Source organism: Sorex araneus, chromosome 1, assembly GCF_027595985.1.
Source record: "Sorex araneus isolate mSorAra2 chromosome 1, mSorAra2.pri, whole genome shotgun sequence".
Classification (NCBI taxonomy): Eukaryota; Metazoa; Chordata; class Mammalia; order Eulipotyphla; family Soricidae; genus Sorex; species Sorex araneus.
Genome location: NC_073302.1, coordinates 34462855 through 34487258, shown reverse-complemented (window position 1 = coordinate 34487258; position 24404 = coordinate 34462855).

Below are 24404 nucleotides of genomic sequence, written 5' to 3'. Positions count from 1 at the left end.
AATGGGGGCCTGGATGATCACTCAAAAGGTTGGAGCATACACATACCTCGCCTTCATTAGGCCTTCTTTTCAATCCCCAGCATTGTATGGTCTCAGAATAACAGGCCCCTGAATACTACTGGGGCAGCCCGGCACTACTGTCCATGAAATACTGCATCACTGAGCTTGAACTCCCGTCTCGTATAAGTCTACCTAGAAACATCAGTGATCTTTGAGTGGTCTGAGTAATTGCTTAGGTTCCCCCTACTCAATATATGTATAATCATGGCCACATTTACTTGTGTCACATACCAAACAACCCATATACATTGTTCCATAGTTTAACTCTCATAAGACTCCAAGGAATTTAGATAGTTGATTATTATTCCCATATGATTGTTGAGAAAACTCAGTCCCATTTGGGCTAACTGACTTGGCCAAAGTCAAAGACCTGGTAATTTAAATAGCCAGGATTTTGAATCTAGGTCTGTCATTCAGGAGCAATTTTACGCCCTCACACATGCAGGTATCTTACAGCTCATTGATGATATCTTCAATTCACTGTAAGCGTCACAGTTGAGGAACCATGTCCGTTGCCCTTAGCTGGCAATTTAGTGATTGGAGTTGGAACCTGGGGTTCATGATCTCTGCAGCACAGCACACTGATATACACTTGCAAAAAGTTATTTTTTCCCTAAAATTGTTTTCTTTGAATTAACTTTCAGTATGATCATGACTTCTATAAAATATAGTCCGAAAGGTTAACATATGAGAGTCACATAGACGGGATGTTATATTCTTGTCTGCAATCAAACATATTTTTAAAGCATATTTTTAAACATATTTTTAAATTCAGGAGTCCCTAAACATGATATAAGTGCATTTCAAGGCTTACTTCATGTGGTAGATATAAATTCTTACCACATATGAACATCAGACTCCAGGACCATGTCATCATAACCCCAAACTCCTGGAAGATAGGGGTCCTTCAAAGGAAATTCTAAAGTCACAGAGTCCTGCCTGCCTCCTTGTCCATGGGGTACTTCCAGCTCCATTCATATAAAACACTTTTCCTGCCCTAAGATCATGTTCCTTAACCCCTAAACAGGCCTTCACAGTTTTGAGGTTGGAGTTGTCCAAACAACTATAACTCCCACACTATCCCCCTCCCCCTACTTCCCAGATTCATTGTTTCCTGGCCTGGAGTCCTGCTAATATTTCCTCTTGGCCTACTAGCCAGGTCTGGGCACCATTGCCATATGCTTCCAATAGTCTGACCCCACCCCTTTCAAGATTTCTTAAAATTCACAGTTTATAGTGACTTCAACCTCAGAAAATTTTTAAAATAAAGAATATTAACATCCATGTACCTAGAAAAGTCTGCAGCATACTGATCCCCACTGAGCAAAAGGGACCCTCAGTGAAACTATTTTATTAAGCAGAACCTAAAAATTTATGTATCAAATTCTTGCCCTCTTTTCAAATATTGCTATAAATTAGTTTCTCACATGATTACATTCACCAATCGTAATTAATTTACTATGAGATGTCTTTTAAAAAAATTAGAAAATAAGTCCAGTAATGCTTCATACTGAAACTGATAAATGTCTCATGGGATATAAAAAGCAAATTACTTTTAAAATATCCTCTCCCTGGTTATCGGGCTTGGGGGACAAATGCAACTATTAGTTGACAACTTCTATAAAAAGGTTTGTGATATCCAATAATAGTATTCTTAAAGAATAATTATCATCTTTAGAATAGAGTTCATGAATATTACTCATCACAGCTTATGGAACTCAACCAAAAATCACAGCCAAGGGACCAATGCTGGGGCGATAGTCAGAAATAGAAAGACCTGGCCATGTGGTGAGCGATCTCAGTGGTGAACCAAAGAGTAGAGTGGGACTCAAGAGTGCCTGGGAGTGGATGCTTCCTACAGCGTTCCTAAATGGTCATCCAGTGCAACTGGTCTTTAAATTCATTTCTTTTTCATTCCCCACAGTTTCCTTAGCAAAGAGTCACGCTTAGTTATTATAACAAGAGTACATTCAGTTTGGATGTTCTTGGGTCTTATTTAAGAACACATCTCACTCTTTGGTTTTATTTGAGTTTTATACGAGAGTTGGGTTTTGCCCATATCTTGATAATGATTGCTGTCTTTCAAAATGTTTGCTGAACTCCTACTTTTCCTTGAAAGGGGCTATGGGGTTCTTGTTACTGTTCTTCAGATAGCCCCTCCTTTTCTTCCCTCCCCTGTTAGAACCAGCCATCACCTTCCTTCATCCTTCTAAAGTGTATCCTACCTGAAGTCAATGTGCTCCCTTATTCTCTTGATTCACCCTCTATTCATTTCTCCATGTGCCCCATCCACCTCCTCCGTCCTCTGTGGACACAGCTGAGCCCATCTTGGCAGCCTGTCCTCCAAGAGAATTCCTTTGGCTCTGCTGTTTCCATGCTCTATCTCATGTTTAACCCAGATGGCTGTATTGGCTTATTTCATCTGGTTCTTTTCACTTCCCCACAGTCCTCCTGACAAGCACCATCATAATTTCTCCCATAGGTCATCAAACTCCTCTCAGAGTGTAATGGGAAAGGGATGAGGATGGGGAGGAGGACGGTTTTAGAAAACCTGAATGCAAATGGAACTGTGAAGGAGCTGTTCCTCCCAAGAAAAATGAGAGCACCACTCAGCCTCTACTTGCTGGCTTACAAAGGGAAGATTATTACCACAACTAATCAGAGTTGGAGCAAGATGATCAAGAAATAATGACAGGGAAGCAACTTTGAAAACTATAAAGAATGGTGCAGAGCAAATTTCTGATCTTATCTGGGTGCTGTTAGCCGCTGTGATATTCTTCCACTCTCAGGACTCAATATTCTCTTCTTTTGGTAACCTACTTCAGAGATGCATGTCCCAAGGATCCATATTTTAGTTTGCTTAAAGATCTGACTGGTCTCCATCCTCTCTGGCTGAAGCTCTTCCCTTGCCTGGGGTCAGCCCACAAATAATTTGGTAAGATACCTCCATTGTGCACTTTATTCGAACTCTCCACCTTTCGGGAAAAGCCTTGGGCTAAGGGCTTCATCCAAGCCAACCTCACCACCTTGCCCTTCACATAACTGGAGGACACAGAATGATGCTGAAGGGCACAAGCTCTGATGTAGGGACCCGAGTTCCAACCCAACCATCAACCTTCTCTAGCTGTGTCATCCTGAGCAAGTCTCTACTTCCCTGAGCCCAGTTTTCTCTTCTATGAAAAGGAGACACTAATATCCCATAGAAGCACTTTCTAGAAAATAATGATGATAATGAATCTATTCTAGAAAAGTAGAGAACTAATTTAAGGAGTATTTACTTTTGTGTGTGTGGGGGCACCCTTAGACGTGCTCAGGGCTTACTTTTAGCTCTGTGCACAGAGATCACTCCTGGTGGGTTTAGGGGACCATATGGGGTGCCTGAGATTGAATCCAGGTTAGCCGTGTGCATGACAAATGCCCTACCCACTATACTATTGCTCTGACCCCCAAGGAGTTTTACTACTGAATATTTTCTGGGGTTGTTAATACTTCCTAACAGCTTGTTAAGCAAACTCTCAGGCTCCCTGGGGCCACTGTGACGTTCATGGGTCTGTGGAGAACAGCCCTCATTGTCTCCCTAGATGACCTACTTTTCTCCTAGGACATCTTCCAAGATAAATCCCATTTCTCATTCCATGCTCCATATCTCCAGAAAATGGAAATAATACAAATAGAACTCTTGGATTTATTCCAGATGGAACCATTCACTGTTCCCCAAATAAGCCCCTCATATTCTTGCTCAAATCCTGCCCAGTTTACAAGACTCACTTTCTGCTTCCCCTGTGTTCAGAATCTTTGGCAAATATATCACCTTTCTCTCTGCCCTGATACTTACTAGAGAGCAGAGACTCAGCTACCATCTGTGAAGCAATGGGGCAGGTGGTGGTGGTGATGATAGAGTGGAGCTTAAAGGAGAGAAGGTGAGAAGGATGCAGGATGAGACCAGATAAATCACCGAGGTAATGAAAAAATCTACATCTGAGGATTACATCATGTTCACACAGGGTTCTCATAAAGGGAAAATGCAGTTGAGGATAAGAAACAAAACAAAAGAAGTGCCGTGAGGATTCTTTACCCTGGAAAGATGCAAACTTCCTCATAGGCCTTTCAATATACCATGTCCTACAAGGCCATGATTAAGATCCATAAATAATGAGAGGCTAGATGGGACTGTAGACTAAACATTAGTGTTCCATCAGTGCAAAAATGGTCATCAATTAAGCCAACTGGAGAGTCTCAGAACAGCGAAGATACTCAAATTGTTCTGGAGGGCTCCCCAACTCTGGCATTTTCAGTGTGCTTAACACTTCCTTTCCCCTGTGGTATGCCGGGTATTACAATGATCTTCTTGCTGGGGCTCTTGGGGGATAAAGTTGAGACTGATTCCTGCATATCTTGGTACCAGCAGGGTCAATCACAGAGTCCTTGGAATAAGTTGTCGCGCCCTGTGTTCTGCCTGTAAGTCCTCCCCTGAGAGTCCTCTGCACTCAAGGTCAAGCCTTGAGCCACAGAATTTTGCTTTTGAGTCCAACGCCTTGATGAGGCAACACAGCCACCAAACTGACTGAAATATCTATTTGTTGGCTGACGATTGCCCAGTTATGGCACTTCTTCCCTTCGTGGTATAACCCTGATGGGAAAATTTCTTCAGCTGTATCTGTGGCTCAGCCTAGCCTCCAGCTCTGGGCCTTATCCAAGCCTGAATAGAGGTGAGAATGAGCCTCCATATAAGTATAAACCCACATGGGGACTCAGGCAACTGAGATCTCCAGGAGAGCAGCTCTCTGGTCTATTTTACCATCCAGTCAATTACCTAACAGCAATAGATTCTGATGCTTTTTTGCCCTATCAATCACCTGCTCTCATTTCTTATTTTCCCATTACAGACATCGTTTTGGCAAAAACGATGGGAAAATTTATGAAAAACTTTCAAATTTTATTGTTTTTTAAAAATTGCTTTATGTTCCATCTTGTCTAGTCTCCGGTGATTTAGTGACTGTAATATTTTATCAGGTTTGTAGACCACAATTTACTTAACTGGCACACTATTTCTAGCACCTAGTTATTTCTGAATAGATGCATTGAACATCTTTTTTCTGCATTGGGAATTATCTTTAAAGATAGATTTTCAGAAATAGAATCAATGACTCAAATGGAAAAAAAATTCAAAGACTTTTAATACATAGTGCCAAACTAAGGTTAGTGGGATACATTACTATGGGTAACATATAAGCATTTCAATTTTATTGAAGTATCACCTATATCAGACATTGGGCCAGAAAGTACAAAGATTAAGAAGTTGCTTTGCATGCAACCAACCCTCGTTCAATTTCAGCATTGCATATGATCCGCTGAGTACTGTCAGGAGAGATCTCTGAGTACACCTTGAGTACCACCGGGTGAAGCTTCCTTTCACCTTAGAAATGCAAAAACAAACAAACATACAAATATAAATAATGACCTTTTGTTGTGTAGTCATTGGTGAAATTGGAACCTTCTTTTATATTAGTTATCAAGCACATTCCCTGTCATCTGTTTTGACAGTGTCAGGGTTTCAGTTCTGGTAGTCTAATGCTTGCATTTCTGTATTAATGATCCATTTTTCTGTTGTTATAACCTGTTAGCTAATCTTTCTGAGACACTGGATCCCACTTATGTCTTCCATGTCTGCAAAGTGAATATCCTTTGGTAGGGATTTAAAATCATGGGTAACTATAGTTACAAGCCTGTGTTCCAGGATAAGATTTGCTTTTGTTCTTTTGGGGGCGGGACTGATTTTTTTTGTGGGAGTGGGGCACATACCTGGTGATACCCTGGTTCTATTCTCCTGGTGGACTGGGGGGACCATATGGGGTGCTGAGGATCGAGCCCAGGTTGGCCACATGTGAGATACTCTATCCACTGCACTATTGCTCTTACACTTTGTTTTTGTTTTTATTCAGTAAAGAGGATTTCTTTAATAACCTGTATGTAGCACTGTATAGCACTGTTGTCCTGTTGTTCACCAATTTGCTCGAGTGGGCACCAGTAATGTCTCCATTGTGAGACTTGTTGTTACTGTTTTTGGCATATCAAATACGCCATGGGTAGCTTGCCAGGCTCTGCCTTGCAGGATACTCTTGGTATCTTGCAAGTCTCTCTGAGAGGAATGGAGGAATCGAACCCAGGTTGGCCGCGTGCAAGTCAAACGCCCTACCTGCTGTGCTATGGCTCCAGTCCTTAATAACTTGTAGAAAAGAATGTATCCATTTACTCCACAGAGTTAGGTAAGAACGTGAACCTTGTGAAAGAGGACAAGAGAGTGAAATCTTGAGGACTACAGATTACATGATCTCTGTCGTAGACACTCAATCTGCATGTAGTATGAAAGCAGTGGAGACATTGATAGTAAATGAATGAGTGTTATGGTCAGCCAACAAAGCCTATTTTTATAAACAGTTAACTTTCTGTTGCATATAACACATAATTAAGATTTAGATATATAAAAAGATAAGTAATATATATCTGCTAACATATTTATGTTATGTTATATACTAGTACATACCATATGATAGATATATTTTATTATATTATAAAATTTTTATTATGATATCTAAATATATGGAATCATAATATATATTACTGATAGTTTATATTGGCTGGAGTGATAGCACAGTGGTAGGGCGTTTGCCTTGCACGTGGCCAACCCATGTTCAATTCCTCTGCCCCTGTCAGAGAGCCCGGCAAGCTACTGAGAGTATCGCACCTGCACAGCAGAGCCTGGCATACTACCCATGGCATACATGGCATATTCGATATGCCAAAAACAATAACAATAAGTCCCACAATGAGAGACGTTACTGGTGTCCGCTTGAGCAAATCAATGAGCAATGGGATAACAGTGACAGTGACAGTGATAGTTTACATAATGCTACATTATAGTACAAATTCACTTATATTTAGGTTATACAATTTTGTTTTATATAGTTTTTATGTACCACAAAATATTGTCCTTTTTGAAAAATTTTCCCAGACAGTCCAGAGTTCAGTGCAAATCCACTCTGCATGCAGGCAATACAGAAACAGGCGGTAGACTGGATTTGGCCCATGGAACACATGTGCCAATTCCTGTTCCAAAGTCTTGTACTGCATAAGATCTTATGAGACAGTCAAAATAAATAGGTAGACAGCACAGCCAATGGTGTTGATTCTGATATTTAGTTGTCAAACAAGGACTGAAGATGAAAGTGAAAGACTTGTAGTTCAGGCTCCAGCGGTGGATCTGGGATTCCCATTGAAACTGCTGGACTCCAGTTCCCCAGTATCTGCTGTAGTTTTTTCCTCCTCCGCAGGGATCCCAACCCTGCAAGAATCTGTTCACAGGCCTGACCATCTCCTTGGCCTCTATCACATGGCCCCACTCAAGTCCAGAAACTGTCAGGGTCACATCAATAAGAACAGAGAAATTTCCATTCTTCCTGCCTCTACATTCTCCACCCACAAGACATGGATTTGCAAGTTCAATCACCAAGTTCCCAGCTATGAAGATGCTTAGTTTCATGTAGATCTGCATTTGTATGTTCACTGGAGCACTGTTTATAATAGCCAAAATCTGGAAATAACTGGAGCACCCAAAACCAGATGACTGGTTAAAGAAACTTTGGTACATCTACACAATGGAATACTATGCAGCTGTTAGAAAAGATGAAGTAATGAAATTTACATATAAGTGGATCAACATGGAAAGTATCATGTTGAGTGAAATGAGTCAGAAGGAAAGAGATAGACATAGAAAGATTGCACTCATATATGAAATATAAAGTAGCAGAATGGGACACTAACACCCAGGAGTAGTAGAGATAAGAACCAGGAGGTCTGCCCCACAGCTTGGAAATTGACCTCACATGCTGGGGGAAAAGGCAGCAGAGATAGAGAAGGGAACACCTAGTAGAGAATGTTGGGAGGACCCACTCAGGTTGAAAGCTGCATACCAAAAGTAGACTATAGACCGAACATGATGGCCACTCAATACCTCTGTTGCAAACTACAACACCCTATAGGAGAAAAAACAAAAGGGAATGCCCTGCCACAGAGGCAGGGTGCAGTGGTGGGGGTTGGGGTGGGGGTGGTGGGAGGGATAGTGGTAACATTAGTAGAGGAGAATGGACACTGGCAGAGGGATGTAAACCAAATGCAAACATGGAAGTTCATAAGTTTGTAACTGTACCTCATGGTGATTCACTAAAAAAAAAAAACCAAAAAACAACCCCAAATCTACCATAAACACTGCAAAACACTGGCATCTATAAATTCTGGACTTATAATGATGACTATAAATTCCCTCTTTTATGACTTGTGTCCCCAATACCATCTATCTTTTGAGTCTGAGTTTGAGGACACAACTTTAGTCTCTTGCCTGCCTGGCTATCTTTCCCGGGGCCCCTCAGAGGGGATGGGCTCCAGCTTCCCTCCCCACCCCGAGCAGAGCTCCCGGCAACCAAAGACCCCCAGAACCTAGCCACAGCCATGCTCAAGGCCACTCTCCACACTTTCAGACAAGGCTCACGCATGAAGGTACCGGCAGAGGAACCCAGGTGTGTATAATCCCATCAATGGCCAACACCCAGAGACTTAAAAGCAAGCTCCTGGACGTAAAGTGGCCATGCTATATCTTATAACCTACTTCCCCCTCTGGGAGAAACTGGCAGGCTACTGAGAGTTTCCTGCCCACATGGGACAGCCTCGAAAGTCTCCCATGGTGTATGCATATGCCAAAGCCAGCAATAAGCTGGGTCTCATTCCCCTGACCCTGAAAGGCCCTCCAATGCAGTATCGTTGGGAAGGCCGGGTAGAGAGAGGCTTCTAAAATCTCAGGGATAGGACGAATTGAGAGGTTGCTGAGACCGCTTGACAAATTCGACGATCAACGGGATGATGATGATGATGATGATGATGATGATGATGATGATGATGATGATGATGATGATGATGAACTTTAGTACACATGGGGGCCTGGGTAGTTGACTGGGAAGAGAACGCTATTTGGAAAACGATGAGGTAAGTTCAAAAATTGATTCCTCTAGCAATCACTGGACTACCTTTAGGTTTCTTTCTTCCCTTAAAAGGAATAGAAGTAGCTTCCAATAAGAAAATGATGTAACTATGTTTTATAAACCATAGAGTGCCTTATAAACATGTTACCTGTGCTATTATCAGGCTTGCACTCTTCCAAATCAGCAGCATACTAACTTAAATCATGACTTTCTCAACCCTCTTCAAAATGTGCTGTTCGTCATCTCCAGAACTCTGAGGCAATGTTTTCAGATTCCCCCCGCCACCCCTCCCTCCACACACACTCCAGCCTTCATTTCTTTCCTGGATGAATGGGAAACTGAATTCATTATGAATTCCCCTGGCACCAGAACAAATCCAGTGTCTGTGGTTTGCAGTGACAAATGACAGGATGCTATTGCAGGGGCTTGTGGGGGCTGGCAGCACAAGCTGAGAGCAGGTCCCCTCTTCCCTAACAGTGCTATCAACAGCTTCTGCATGGCATCAAGGTTGCCACCTCCACAGAACACATCTCAAAACCTCCTCCAGCATCAACCTTCCCATATGGCCAGGCTCTGTAACCCAGGGGATTCAGATCCACACCTCACCCATCTCTCTGGAAACACAGCCACCTTGTTTTAGGGTCTGTGAAGAGCTTTAAATGATGCTATTTTACCTACTCCATTATATTCATCTTACTTTCAGGGAAATTGAGGCTGATCCTGTAAGGATGTCCCAAGTTATACAAGTCCCTTGTTTAGTATTTGAAGACTTTAGTATGAATCCCTGTTCTCTGCCAACAAGCTATGCAATCTTGATCAAATGATAATTGTTGACAGATGATTAATTCTGTCATTATTAAAAACAAGCAGTTCAGGAGCTGAGAACTAATTGGAGATCAATCCACTCTACTCACTCTGTGACCCTTACACTAGGCATTTATACATGGTAAGGTAAACTTTTCATATGCCAAAGTCAGTAACAAGCTGGGTCTCATTCCCCTGACCCTGAAAGAGCCTCCAATGCGGCATTGTTGGGAAGGCCGAGTAGAGAGAGGCTTCTAAAATCTCAGGGATAGGACGAATGGAGAGGTTACTGAGACTGCTGGAGAAATTCGATGATCAACGGGATTTTGTGATTCGTGATTTGTGATTCGTGAAGGTAAGCTTTGGTAAGCAGTGTTTTGTTGAAGAAGAAAATGATAGAAAAAAATTTGCATGGCTATACCATAAATGAGTGATCCCTATGAGTTCTAAATTTATCATTTACCCTACCAATGCATTCTCCTCAAACTTTCTTAGCAATGATCACGATCATGATCACCATAGCCCGTTGACCACTGATTTCTCAGGCTGGCCCAGTAACATCTCATTTCGTCCTTTCCCTGAGATCTTTGGAGTCCATCCGGACTTGGCCCTCCCAACAATGTTGCACTGGGGGCTCTTCAGGGTCACAGGAATGAGATTCAGCTTGTTACTGGATTTTGCATATAAATACACCATGGGGAGCTTGCAAGGCTGTCCCATGTGGGCAGGAAACTCTCAGAAGACTGCCAGTTTCTCCCAGAGGGAGAAGCAGGCTAAAGATATCGCTCGGCCCCTTGCGGCCACGTGCTTCTGAGAGCTTGCTTTAAAGTCTCTCCCTGGATATTGGCTGTTGATGGGATTACACACACCTGGGTTCCTTTGCCAGTACCTTCATGCATGAGGCCTGTTCGAATGTGTGGAAAGGGGCCTCCAGCATGGCTGTAGCTAGGTTCCGGTGTTCCTCGGCCACCGGGAGCTCTGCTCGGTGTGGGGAGGGAAGCTGGAACCCATCCCCTCTGAGGGGCCCCAGGGAAGACAGCCAGGCGTGCGGGCAAGAGACTCTCTGCAATGATACAGAATTACAACTTGTCTTGCAAGACTTTGAGGCTCTACGTAAAAATGTGACAAGAAAGGTGACAAGGAAGAAACATTGATGTTGTCAGTCACTCTTTAAGGGACATGGGAGACTGGCTTAGTCTAATAGAGTTATAGTCAAGCTGTCAACCTGGGCCGTGTCTCCCAGATTAAGGCAGGTGACTTTCCAGGCTCTCTCCTGTGGTTGATGACGGGCCTGAGAGCCCATGTGCCACTTAACTGGAGGCCTCTGTTCCTGCCACAGGGGACTCTCCATAGGCCTCTGTGATGTGCCGGCTGGCACAGTCTAAAGACGCACACACACACACACACATACAGAGACAGAGAGAGACAGAGAGAGTGAGAAGGAGAGAGAGAGTGTTTCATAGAGGCAGGTTGGGGTGGGGAAACTGGGGACATTGGTGGCAGGAAACATATACTGGTGAAGGGATGGATATAGGAACATTGTATGAGTGAAACCCAGTCATGGACAACTGTGTAACTGTTTATCTCGCAGTGATTTAATAAAAAAAATTGAGAGAGAGAGAGAGAGAGAGGACACAGAACAGAAGCGGTAGTCTCTTTGTAAGCTAATTTTAAGAGTGACATATCATCACTTGGGCAGTATTATAATTTTGAGACATGTAGTGCTAAGTCCAACCCATAGGTAAGGGGAGAGGATTGTACACAGTCATGCACACAGAAAATGAGGGTCACAAGGACTGTTTTACAGATTGGATTGGCTACTATAGCACCCCCTTATAATGCCAAAATCTTGGCTGATTCTCACAGATCAAGATCATAATTTCTTGTATCACATGCTGTAATGAGGAGCTACTAGAGAACATTTCTTGAAATTATCAAAACTTGATTACTGTGACTCACAAAAAAATGATAATTTCATATGGCTCAACCTAGCTTATAAACTCGAGCAGTTCTTAGATACTAAAACTTACTGATTAAATTCTATTCTATTAATCATAGTATCTGTGCTAATTGGAAAAATGTTAATATGTATAGCAGAGAGTACGCTATTTATGGAGTCTTCTGACAATGGTTGATGGAAAGTGAACTTGTCACTTTCCATCAAGCATTGACAGAAGAGTACAAAGGTAATGATAGAATTCTACCTTCTACCTTTGCAGTTTCAGTACTACCCAGATTCATCAGGAAGAAACACAAACTATCTACCCAACAGCCCAGGAAGACACCCAGGTTCATGACATAGAAATGGCATCCAGGCAGAGTGCGTTTTTTCCAAAGGATAATGCTCAACAATTTTTCTGTCTTGGATTTTGAGCCTGAGAGGGAAGAGAGAAAATATAAAAGAATGGAAAGACAAAAAGAGATAAGGGTAGTAAAATGTGATAGTCTTTGTATGTAATGTGTGACTGCCTATTATTTCCAAATATATAGAGGTAATATATGTGTAGCATATGCATATAATGCAATATATCAAATTTACATATGCAACATGTAATGAAGATAATAGCAGGTCCTAGCTCATATAATTATGAAGGTAAATGAAAAAAAAGGTGTAAATAAAATGCTGAATATGTACCTGATGTATAGTTAAGAGTGTATTACTTTTAGCACCCTTCTGCTCTCTCCAAAATTTGTTTGAGACAATATCAATTATTAAAACTAATCTTGGGAAGGATGAAAAATAGAGTGGAGTAAGGTGAAGAGGTTGTATAGTCGTACTCTTGAAATTGCATAATTTTATGTCTATATACCTATGCTTGATTCTCTTAGGATAGAGTCCATATGTTATGTGAGATACTCAACAGAGTCTTTTCCTAAAAATGTCAGGAATACCTGGACATTGAGAGTTGGTCACATTTCAACTATCATTACCATTCTCACAGGTTTCTAAACACATTAATTTTCCATTAAGGTATGAACTTGAAGATCCCAGGAACTTGAATATGCTTGCATTTCTGGGAGGTCAGTAGGGTCTTCATTCATTCATTCATTCATTCATTTGTTCAATTTTTTTCTGACTCTTCACTGACACTTCCCAGGACACAGAATCACAGATTCTCTGAAATCATTCAAAAAGCCAAAAGAGATACTATAGTGGGTAAGGGTTAAGGCACTTGCCTTGACTGTAACTGACCTGGGTTTGATCCTTGGCACCCCATGTGGTCCCCTAAACCTGTCAGTTGTATTCCTTGAGCACAGATCCAGGAGTAAGTCCTAAGGATTTCCAGGTGTGGCCAAAAACCAAATCCATGCCCACACCCCCAAAATGTGACTACCTAAGTAAGCTGTGAAGGAGGCTTTAAGTGACCAGAAGAATTAAAAAGGAACATTCACTAGTTTAGCAAGCAGCAGCTTTAGAATCTGCTACAGCCAACAATGAAAATTGTTTAAAGGAAGGAATATCATTCAGTATTAAACAGAAATGTATAAAAGAATGCTTTTCTTTGAACAAAACTTAACGAAAGGCAATTTTCTAAACTCTCCCACGCATCCTTCTTGTCTTTCTGTTTTTGGTTTTATTGGACCCAAATCTCCCCTTTGTTCTAGATTTTCTCTTTAAGGCTGGTGTGAATTTTAGATTCTTGAAATATTTGAACTGGCAAGGACTCCAACCCACATACATGGAATATAACTTAGAAATAATCTTGAAAATACCCAAGGACAAATTATCTCTGCCTGAAGAAGATCATTCTAAATTTGAGTCAGTTATTTATTTACCAACTTTTTTCTTTCACCTCAAAATTTTAATTATTTCCACTGGAATATGTGATGTGTTTAGTATTCAGATGTGTGTCTTCTGAATCCATAGTTTTTACTGAATGGGTCATAAAATCAGTTTCCAAAATTATATGAAGCAATATATTTAATGACATTAGGATATACTAGAAGAGAGCAGGGGAGGGAAGAAGAGAAGAGAAGAGAAGAGAAGAGAAGAGAAGAGAAGAGAAGAGAAGAGAAGAGAAGAGAAGAGAAGAGAAGAGAAGAGAAGAGAAGAGAAGAGAAGAGAAGAGAAGAGAAGAGAAGAGAAGAGAAGAGAAGAGAAGAGAAGAGAAGCAGAGGCAACACAGAGCTTGCAAGTGGCTGACCCCATTCAATACCCCTGCATCCTCACATACCTGCTCCCACTCCATCTGTGAGCTGTTGTATTAAACCTCTGATACACTTAGCTGTTAGTGGGAGGGATCCTAGGCCTCCAGAACACTGCTTAGAATATCCCCCATAACAATAAAGAATAGAATTATATTGAACAGAACAGAAAATATTAGAGCTCATAGAATTTGAGAGATAGGCTTTGCTTTCAAAGTTTTGTTTTAGCTGTTAATAGATTTATAAAATGTGTCTTAGATTGTGATAAAAATGGATTTTAAAATACAGGTTGCCATTGGAAAGCTTTAAAACCACTAATTGCTTTGGAAAATTTAAGCCACTGAGCCACAAAACCCTGTGTCTTCTGTCCTCTAGATTCAATATTCCAGTCTCCTTGAATATCCTTCACTGGTCTTCATTTCAAATTCCTTCCTTGCTCTGGCCTCCCTCCTCAGACTCGCATTGAAAGCTCAGCTCTCACTTGCATTCCCCATGAAAATGGACTACTACACAGAAATCCCAAAGCAGGACTTGGGGAATAGGGGAAGAGTATATACTGTGTGGAAGAATGGCAAGCAGGAGAACTCCTTGCTTTGGTGCTTACTAAGTCTTCAGGTGCCTTCAACAGTAAGGTCATTGGTATTGTCACCAGAAAACTTCCAAGAAGAAGTTTAAGGGGTGGTGAGAGGGATACTGGGATCCTTGGTGGAGGAGAATAGGCACTGGTGGAGGGATGGGTAAGCGATCACTGTATGAGTGAAATGCTAACAGAAAAGTTCATAAGTTTGTAACTGTACATCACAGTGATTCTCTAATAAAAAAAAATTTAAAAAGGAAAAAAAGAAGCAGTTGAAGGGATACCAATGTTTACCAATACACAATACATAGCTACTCAACCTGTTTCAGGTTTGTGACAAGAGACAGAGAAGTAAAACCACCATCCTGGCACTTCAGGTCTACCATAACCTACAATGCTACCCAATATAATCTGTGAGCTAGCGGGCATGGATTTTGCTTTATTGTACAATAAGAAAACAGAGACTCAGAGAGTGAGATAAAAAAAAAACTTCCCCATTTTAGGACTATTATAAAACTTACAATTAGTTAAGTATAAACCAGACAACCTGTGGACACAATGTGGGTAGCTCTCACTTACAGAGCACTTCATGTTTTAAAAAGTCAGTTTCATATCCCTATTCCAACTATGCAGATCTTTGCAGGACTCTACTGCACATTCCTATCTTTCAGATGGGAATGTGAGTCCAGGGAAATTAAATTATTTGTCAAAGACCACAATAGTTAGTGAGTTTAATTTAGGCCCTCAATTCTATATCCAATGCAATTTTTTTCCTGGGCCTCTCAGTCAAATACTAAATTTTACCCAGAACTTACCAAAGCAAGCTGCTCTTTATCATGTCTTGTTCAAAATTTATAAAGAGATTCTAGGTACAAGTGCTCTATGCAGCTATCCTGTTACTACTTTCATGACACTAGGATAAGACAAGTTCTTTCCATAAATGGCCATCAGTGGGGGCCAATTTGTAAACATTACTTACATCAACCTCAGACAGCAGCTGAATCTGTGGTCAGGGTGCCAGGGAATATATGAGAAAATCAAGCAACCTTAATCTCTGTAGCATGTGGAAAGAAATAAAGACCACCTTGGCTGATGGTTGGCTTGATGCGTCTGAAGGGGATTAAGCTTGCTTGCGGCAGAAATGGCAGGGGAGCCAAAGTGAAGGGAAGTCAATGAGGTATGGCCTTCAAAGTTGAAACTTCTAATCTCCAAGGACCAGAGTGGCTTCGTAAGGAATTCAAGAAGAACGTAATTCATTTAATGTATAATAGGATCCTGAAATCCTAAGAAGGTTTTCCTGAGGCCAGAAAATGGAAAGACGTATGCTAGTGCCTACTGTGGGGTGACGAAGTTTCAGAAGACTGTACAATTCTCACTCTGATAACTCAGGGCTACAAAGGTATTAGGGGACGGATGACATTTGCAGGTGTTGATACCTACCCAAACTCATCCTCTCAATGGAGAGCTTAATAGAAAGAAGCAAGCAGCTAAACATATCCAAGCATTCACCCAAACTAGGAGATGGGCAAAGTCAAGCCCAGAAGTAAATGGGATTTACCCTCTGGAGTTGAACCTTAGATACTGCCATTGGATTTTGAATCGATGCTCACACATTTCCCCTGGCCCTTACCTACTGTTTCTCCGCGTCTAAAGGTTTTCCTTTTGATAATAAGCTATTGAATTGCAAAACATAAAAAGTGAACTTCCAGATGGACTTCTCGAAGTGCAACCCAAACGAGGGAAAACAAGAAATCCAAAAGTCAAAGGCGAGTGGGAGGTTTTCTTTTCCCCAAAATCTCTGGGGAGTCCAATTCATTCAACATGCTTGCATTCTGGTTTCATTTCCATTTTCTATAATAAGAGATGAAGATGTAATATGTCAATGTTGATGTATCAGAGAGATGATGAATTCCAGGCTAAAACACGGTGACATCTGCTTGGAAACGAGATGGAAGAAATTAAGATGCTTACCGTGATTATTTTCCTCCCGAGCAAATTTATAGTATCTTTGGTCTCAAGGGCAGAAATTCCAGACAGATTAGCTTTTCATCTCCTAGGTAACTCTCTGAACCACATAGCTATAGAAATTCATTGCTTTAACACAGGGTGTCCTTATTAGGGAAATATCTTAAATTCTGTGCCAACAAACAAAGAAACTCATTGACTACTAAGAAATAGTCATGAAAATATTTATGACAAGGATTACAAACAGGTGCTCCAACTAGAACAAAAGCTGGGGTTATTTGCCACTTGGACTAACTGGGGAAAAATTATTTACACCTAGCACGTACTTTTTATGCTTTTAGTAAATATTATTTTCTGTTTTGCATGTCCTTATATAATAGGAATGGTACATTGCTTAAGTAGCAGAGAGAATTGGCAGGCATAAATAGAGCTACATAAATAAGAGGTGGTAGGGCTATAGAATTGACTATCCCGTGTTCATTCATAAATTATTTCACAAAGATGTGTCCAGTCCCGACTACATGTCTGTGTTTGGAACTGGAGAGATAAATATAAACATTACCTGACTACTTCCAAGTTCAAATTTTACTTTATTTTTCATAAAAATCTTAGGAAACTGCAGGTATAAACATGTCCATTTTGTAGATGAGGAAGCTGAGGCTGGAGGATATCACATACTAGGAAGCGCCAAAGTCCAGATTGGCACCTCAACCCTAATCTTCAAGTCCAGCACTCTGTACATCTTTCAAATACTAGCATGATGAGGTGAGACCTGAAGACATTTATATGACTCAAGGACAACCACTCACTGTGTGTGAGGACATCAAAAACTGGAGTTTGGCCCAGAATTAAAATACCAATGCATTTTAATTCATTTTAATCCACATGTTTAACCCCATGTAGACAGAGCTCTGGTCTCCATCACGACTAAGTGATCCTTTGCAGGAATTACTAAAATGCTCTTTGAAAAACTATTCTCTTCTGGCTATGCTTTGAAATGATCCAGCTGAGGAAAGTGTTTTGGGCCTCTTAAAAGCAGCTTGTCTCAGAACTTTAGCCGGGGACTTGTCAAATGTTTCCCCAAATTTTGTTTGGCATGAAAACTTCTTTCAATGCAAGTAAACTATTGATGAAAAGAAAATTGTTAAAAGAGATAGAAATTGGCATTGGGAAGAGGGTAAAATTTAGTAGATATTTGGTTGCCAAGAAAAAGAAGCAACCTGGGGGATGGCATGATAGAATAGTGAGTAAGGTGCTTGCCTCTCATGCAAGTAATCTAGGTTTGATCCCTGGTACCACATATGGTCTCTGAAGTTTCCAGAAGTGATCCCTGAATACAGAGTCAGGAGTAAACCCCAGACACTGCTAGGTATGACCCAAAATCAAAAAAGAAAAAGAAAAAAGACACAACCAAAACCTAGCCCAGAACCCCAGGGAGAGAAGGGGTTGGATTTAAGTATATGGGCCATTTGGGTTTGGGTTTTTTTTTTTTTTTTGCTTTTTGGGTCACACCCAGCAGTACACAGGGGTTACTCCTGGCTCTGCACTCAGGAATTACTCCTGGCTGTGCTGAGGGACCATATGGGATGCTGAGAATTGAACCCGGGTTGGCCGAGTGCAAGGCAAACGCCCTACCCGCTGTGCTATCGCTCCAGCCCCCATTTGGGTTTAAAAGGTATGATAGGGACATTTATACTCATCTAAGACACTATTGATTTAATATTGGCAAAATTAATATATGCGTATCCCAAAATAATCCCAGTAAAACAGAAACAACACAATAACATGGAGGTAGTAAAGAAAAATTGAGAGTTTCCCCACCATTTAATTGTATGACCTTGGGCAAGTCCTTGAACTCTGAATTTCCAATTCATCTTCAAATTGAGAATAATAACTTCTATGCCTCAGGCAAATATGGTAGATTTGAAAGCACTTACTAAAATATAAGATAGCATGTGAATGCAGGCTTATCTTTTTCTATTTACACAAAGAATCCAAATATAAATACAGGTTTGAACATCTTTCTGTCTTCATATTATTCATCACTAACACAATCTAATGTTAAGCTGTTACACTGCATCTTTCTTAAGAGTAAACATTGAGTATCTTCTATGGCTTCAGTTTTATAACCTCAACCTGATTATATTTGTCTTGTACCAAAGTAACACCTTGTACCAAAGTAACACTTTTGCACACAAAAAGTCACCCAGCAACTAATTCTGATATTTGATAGTCATCCTCTTGGTTTCTAAACTCTCCAGCTTGTTCCTGCACCAGTTCCTTTCATTTCACTGAAAAATGCAACTCTCAACTTGTAGTTGCTCAGAGCAAAAAGCAGGGCTCATATCTGGGTTTCTTATTCCATTCACCTCCTCCATGAATGTCTGATCCATCCCCTAGTACTTCTAACCTTCAAAACACGTCATGAATACAACCATGTGTTTTCCTCTTCAGTAATGCCACCCTACTCCACACATGTCATTCTTTATGTGGAAGACTGCCAGAGAGTCTTCTCCTACCTTCCTTTTCCTATCTCTATTTACCTGTTACAATCTATTCTCTCTATAGCAACCAGAGCAACTCGTTCAGAACATAAATAAGGTTCATCACAAGACCTGTAATTGTTTGCTATCTTGTTCAGAATAAAGGCTAAATTTGACCATGACCTACAAAAATCCCACCTGAGCTGTTTTGGCCTCCTATTACCTTGCAACTTCATCTCCTTTCATGTTCTCTTTACTCTACTTGGGTATCCCAACCCACCAATTTCCCTCCTGCATCCATAAGTGTGGGCTTTTCATTCCCCTTGCCTGCATCATTTTTACTCCATATCTTCATATGCTTCATTTCTTCACTTTATTCAAGGTTCTGCACAAATTTTACTTACATTGGGGAGGGCTTTCCTAACATTTGCTGATTATTTTTTATCTTAGTACTGAGTTATAATGTATGATGTCATACCATAATGTATTATGCCATACCAAAACACATTCTACAACATCACCTTTGTATTATGTTATGTTTTTTTTATCACACTATGTTATATTATATCATTTTCTTATTTATCATCTGTTTCTTCATTGAAATATAAATCTCACAAGGGAGAAATTTATTTTCATTCATTTACAGTCATACCTCCAGCATTTAGATCTAATTGGTACACTGTAGATTGTTTAGGAGGAATGGAACCAAATGACCCCAGTTTGTCCCATGTGGCCCTGTAATCCAGAAATCCTGCCAATGTGGCTTGGATAAAATCCAGCACCTAAGGTCTTGAGTAGTACCATGTTCTTTAACCTTTGTAATAAACCACTGTCCTGCCTGGCAGAAAATCATCAGGAAGGGCCCTTGGGACTACTGAACACTGCTTAAAAGGCCCTCCCACCACCACCAAAATATAAAGACTGTGTAATATACTCTGAAGCGCATCAAGAGCCCAGAGTTGCCTTTCAGTTGGAGGCATATTTGTCCAATTGGATTAACAATATAATCGAGGGCACAGAGACACCACCCTCCACAAAAGGGTGTTTACACATGGAGCTCAATGAATGACTCAAACACCAGAACATCAGCCAGCATAAAGGCAGCTTCACCTTGAGTATTCAGGGGCCAGTAGAAACCTCCTGCAAGTCACCTAAATGCCTGGGACTACATTCCCCCAGCCCAGTTCTCTCACACTGAATTTCATCCAGAGCTTCCTGAGAACATATGATCTTCTAATTGGTATCAGGCCAGGCTGGGGGGAAGAAGTGGGGAGTGGGGAGGGGGGCAGCTTGCCCTAAGTATATGACTAAATCAAGGAGAAGATTCAACTTCCATTTCCTTTTTTTTGTTGACATAAATTCATATTTCATTTAAAAGCATATATTCAATGGTGATCTTATTTCTCTGATTTTTTTCCCTGTAAAACTTCTTTGATTTGTTTCACAACAGTGCAAATGTTTATGAGCTAGACACACAGAGCACCTGCACCCTCCCTCTACCCCCCAAAGCCCAGTGTCCCTTCACCATACTCTCTTGGTTACTTCTTTGCTGCCCTTTCTCCTTTCAATCCTCTGCACTTGGTAAGCTCAGTTTTGTTTTCATTTGTGTCTTGTTTCCTTGTTTTGTTTCTTTATATATCACATATAAGTGAGGCCACCTAGTATTTGTCTATCCTTCTGATTTATTTTACTTAACACAACTCAAAATTTAATCTTTTACAGCTTAGTTATATTCCATTGTGTATACATACCACCACTGTTTAATTCACTCATCTACGTTGGAAACGAGTTATTTTCAGATCTTGATTATTGTAAATAGCACTGCAATGAACATAGGTGTGTGCATACCATTTCAAACCAGTTCTCAGTGTTTTTTAGTTCAATTGGGTGAGACTCCCTCCCATCATTTTCAGAGTTCAATTCCTTCCTAGGTACTGTGCCACACAATCACTGTATCACGTGGGCAGTCAATGTCTGTGAAAACAAACCTACTAAGATGATTCTTACCTTCCACTTGGTTCGCCTTTGTATTTGCTCACTTTCTGATGGTTTACTGTCCATAGAAGTTTAAAAACAGTTTTCTTTTTCATCATTTCCTAACAAATTTAATTCTTTCTTTGTTAAAAAAAATCCTTAACTGCTTATAAAAGTTCTCATTTTTCTTTCTTGGGGTGGAGATTGGGCCATATCTGACTGTGTTCTGAATATATTCCTGGCTCTGTGCTCAGGGATCACTTCTGACAGTGTTTGGGGGACCGTACACTGTGCGGGGATCAAACCAAGGTTGCCCGCTATGTAAGGCAAGCTTCTTTTTTAAAAAACATTTTTTAAATTTTATTGGATCACCATGAGACAGTTACAAGCTTTCATGTTTGGGTTACAATCTCACAATGATCAAACACCCATCCCTCCATCAGTGCACATTCCCCACCACCAATATTCTGGGTATACCCCCACTTTCCCACCCTCTTCCCGCCTCCATGGCAGACAATATTCCCCATACTCTCTCTCTACTTTGGGGGCATGATGGCTTGCAACATAGACACTGGGAGGTCATCATGTTTGGTCCATTATCTACTTTCGGCATGCATCTTCCATCCTGACTGATTCCTCCAGCCATCATTTTCTTAGTGATCCCTTTTCTTTTCTATCTGCCTCTCCCCTCCGCTCATGAAGCAGGCTTCCAGCTATGGGGCAATCCCCCTAAGCAAGTTTCTTAACTCCTATGCTGTCTCTCTCATTAGCTCTCTCATTTTTCTTATGAAGGTTTCCATGTACGTATACAAAGTTGAAATAAAATATATATGTGTTTATCATACTTATTCATTTTGTACTGTTTAAATTTTCAGGCAGAGTCACAGAACCCAAGAGAATATTTCCCTCCCCTGCAGAGCCTCACTATAAACAATGCGGCCTCCCTAATGCATGTCAACAGAATCCAGTGTTCCCCTGCGATTCCTCACCTGTAGTTGAGTTGGCCCTCTGAGTTGGTTCCTGAAGTGTTAATGCATCTCCTTGCCTTAAGTGTTGAGCTCATAAATACAGGAATGAAGCCTGGGTTGCAGCAACCTCTTTAGAGGCCTTCTAGCAAGCAGCTGTCCTCTCTATTATCTAGGAGGCTGGGAAGAGATGCAGCTACCCTCAGGCCTGTTTTCTCAACCAAAGAAACTCCAATCTATTGGTTCAGTTCTGCACAGGCATCCTGGGATTCACCCACAGGGAAGGTTTACCTTCCTACAGTGACTGTGAAACTCCTTAGGTTTCAATCCCTGGGGACTCCTTTTTTGCTCTAATGCTCATGAAATTTCTCAGATATGAAAACTAGTCGTTAGGAAAATGTGGTAAATAGCCTTCCAGGAAACTGCCCCTGGTCTGGCGACAGCATGCTGGTACCCAAGTATATCAGACCTTTGCTCTTAAGTTTCCCAAAGAGATGAGGCAGCATCTGTCATACTCATCTTTGGACTAAGGCCGGTCCAAGCTGCCTCACTGAATTGTGCTAAAACTACTTACTTCCCTCCTGTATTGTGAGGTGGAATACTGTCCCCTCTGCGATTTCTAAATTCTAGAGCCATCTGGAGTATCTTGTCTTTACCAAAAATAGAAGAAGGGTAGGTCCTGAGCAAGATAATCAGATCTTCTACCCGTAATCTGTTCTTGGAATCCCCCAAACTCCCTCACTAGGCTCTGCAGGCACTATGTTTCACCAAAGTTCTTCTCTCCTGAGTATGCTGCAAGAGAAAGCGGTTTTCCTGAAGATGATTTCTTTGACATTCACGCTCCAACAAGGATAGTCTCTTCTGGGCCTAATTTGACTTCTTTATGTGCCAAGAGGAAACTTTCTCTTTGAAGGGCAGGCACACAGATAGCTGAAGAGGGCTTTAGGAGGCACTTTATCATTTCCTTGAATTTTCTAGACTATTTGGAGAATAATGTGTATTGATTAACGGTCTCTTTCAAAATGCTTAAAGTTCTCCTATCCTTTTCAAAAGGGGGTTTGAAGTGAAGGGGAATATACAGACAGGATACCAACTCCCAGTCTTGCTTGTGGACTAAAAGCAGCATGATCTGCTCTTACCTGACATGGACTATGGCATCCACTCAAGGATGTTGAAAGATAAATAACTCTTTCTGATGGACTTGGAGTTGGTTGAGGAAATAAGAGAGGTGGCAGTGATCCCTTGACCTGGGCATTATTATATGAATCTGGCCAGCCAAGAGGTCTCCACAATGTCTTCAGGAGTCTAGGGTTGAGGTCAGGGGCACATGACCTGCAGCTGCCCAGCACAGAGGGAAGTAAAGAGCTGACCACACCACAGATCTCTGTGGCATTTCGCATGAAAATTGGGGGTTATTCTTAGGTCAATGTTTCCAGTAAATGAAGGTTCACTAAAGCAACAAAAAAGACTCAATCTGTGACCATGGTATGATATAAAAGCAAAATGAGCACATCACGTTAGAAGTTTAAGATTCTCTCTGGACTGTGCATTCAAGCTTCTCTGTATTTCTCCATTCCAGTCTTCCTCTGATCACCTGGTGATGGGGAGGCCTATATCTGACATGCTCCAGGGACACACCAATATTCCGTAGTACAAGTGTAGAAGCTGTGCTCAGGTAAAGGGCACTAGAACAAGAGACAGGAGACCTGAGTCCCCTTCTTGGCTCTTGCTACAAACTGAATGTAACTTGACAAAAAAAAACCCCTCATTTTCTGAGTCTTTTTTGTTGCATCTACAAAATTAAAGTTCTGGCAAAGCCAACTTGTTTATGAAGCAGGTATCATTGTCGCTGTATTACAGGTGAGGAAACCACAGCCATGGAATAAATAAGGAAAATGTAAGATTTTTACAAGATGTAAGATTTTTTCAGATTACATTTTGAATATCTATCTTTACCTGATTTCTTGAGATACCCTTCTCCGAGACAGAAGTGTTGGGGAGGAGTGGGTGTCACAGTTGTAAAATGCTGGGGTAAGCAGAAAGGGGAGGGGACACCATGGATACTGCTTTCCACCCAAGCCAAATCTTGCTCACTTGCTCATCGGGGAGACATGGGAATGGGGAGGAAGGAAAAGCCAGTTCCTAAAACCAGGAGATCTACTTTGAGAGGGCAGGGTGTTCAATTCTCATAAGAGGAGTCAAAGGCCACATCTCCTTGCCGGTCCTCGGCTGCCTGGCTCTTTGCTTTTATATTTTATATCTTTTGTGTCAAAAATGCGTTCAACTTCTTCCACTCAATCCAGTTGTGAGTCAAAGAAGCCCAAAACATATCAGCCCTTAAAACTATTTCCTCTGTTTCCAAGATGCCCATTTGAGAAAGTTAGAATCATAACAAAGG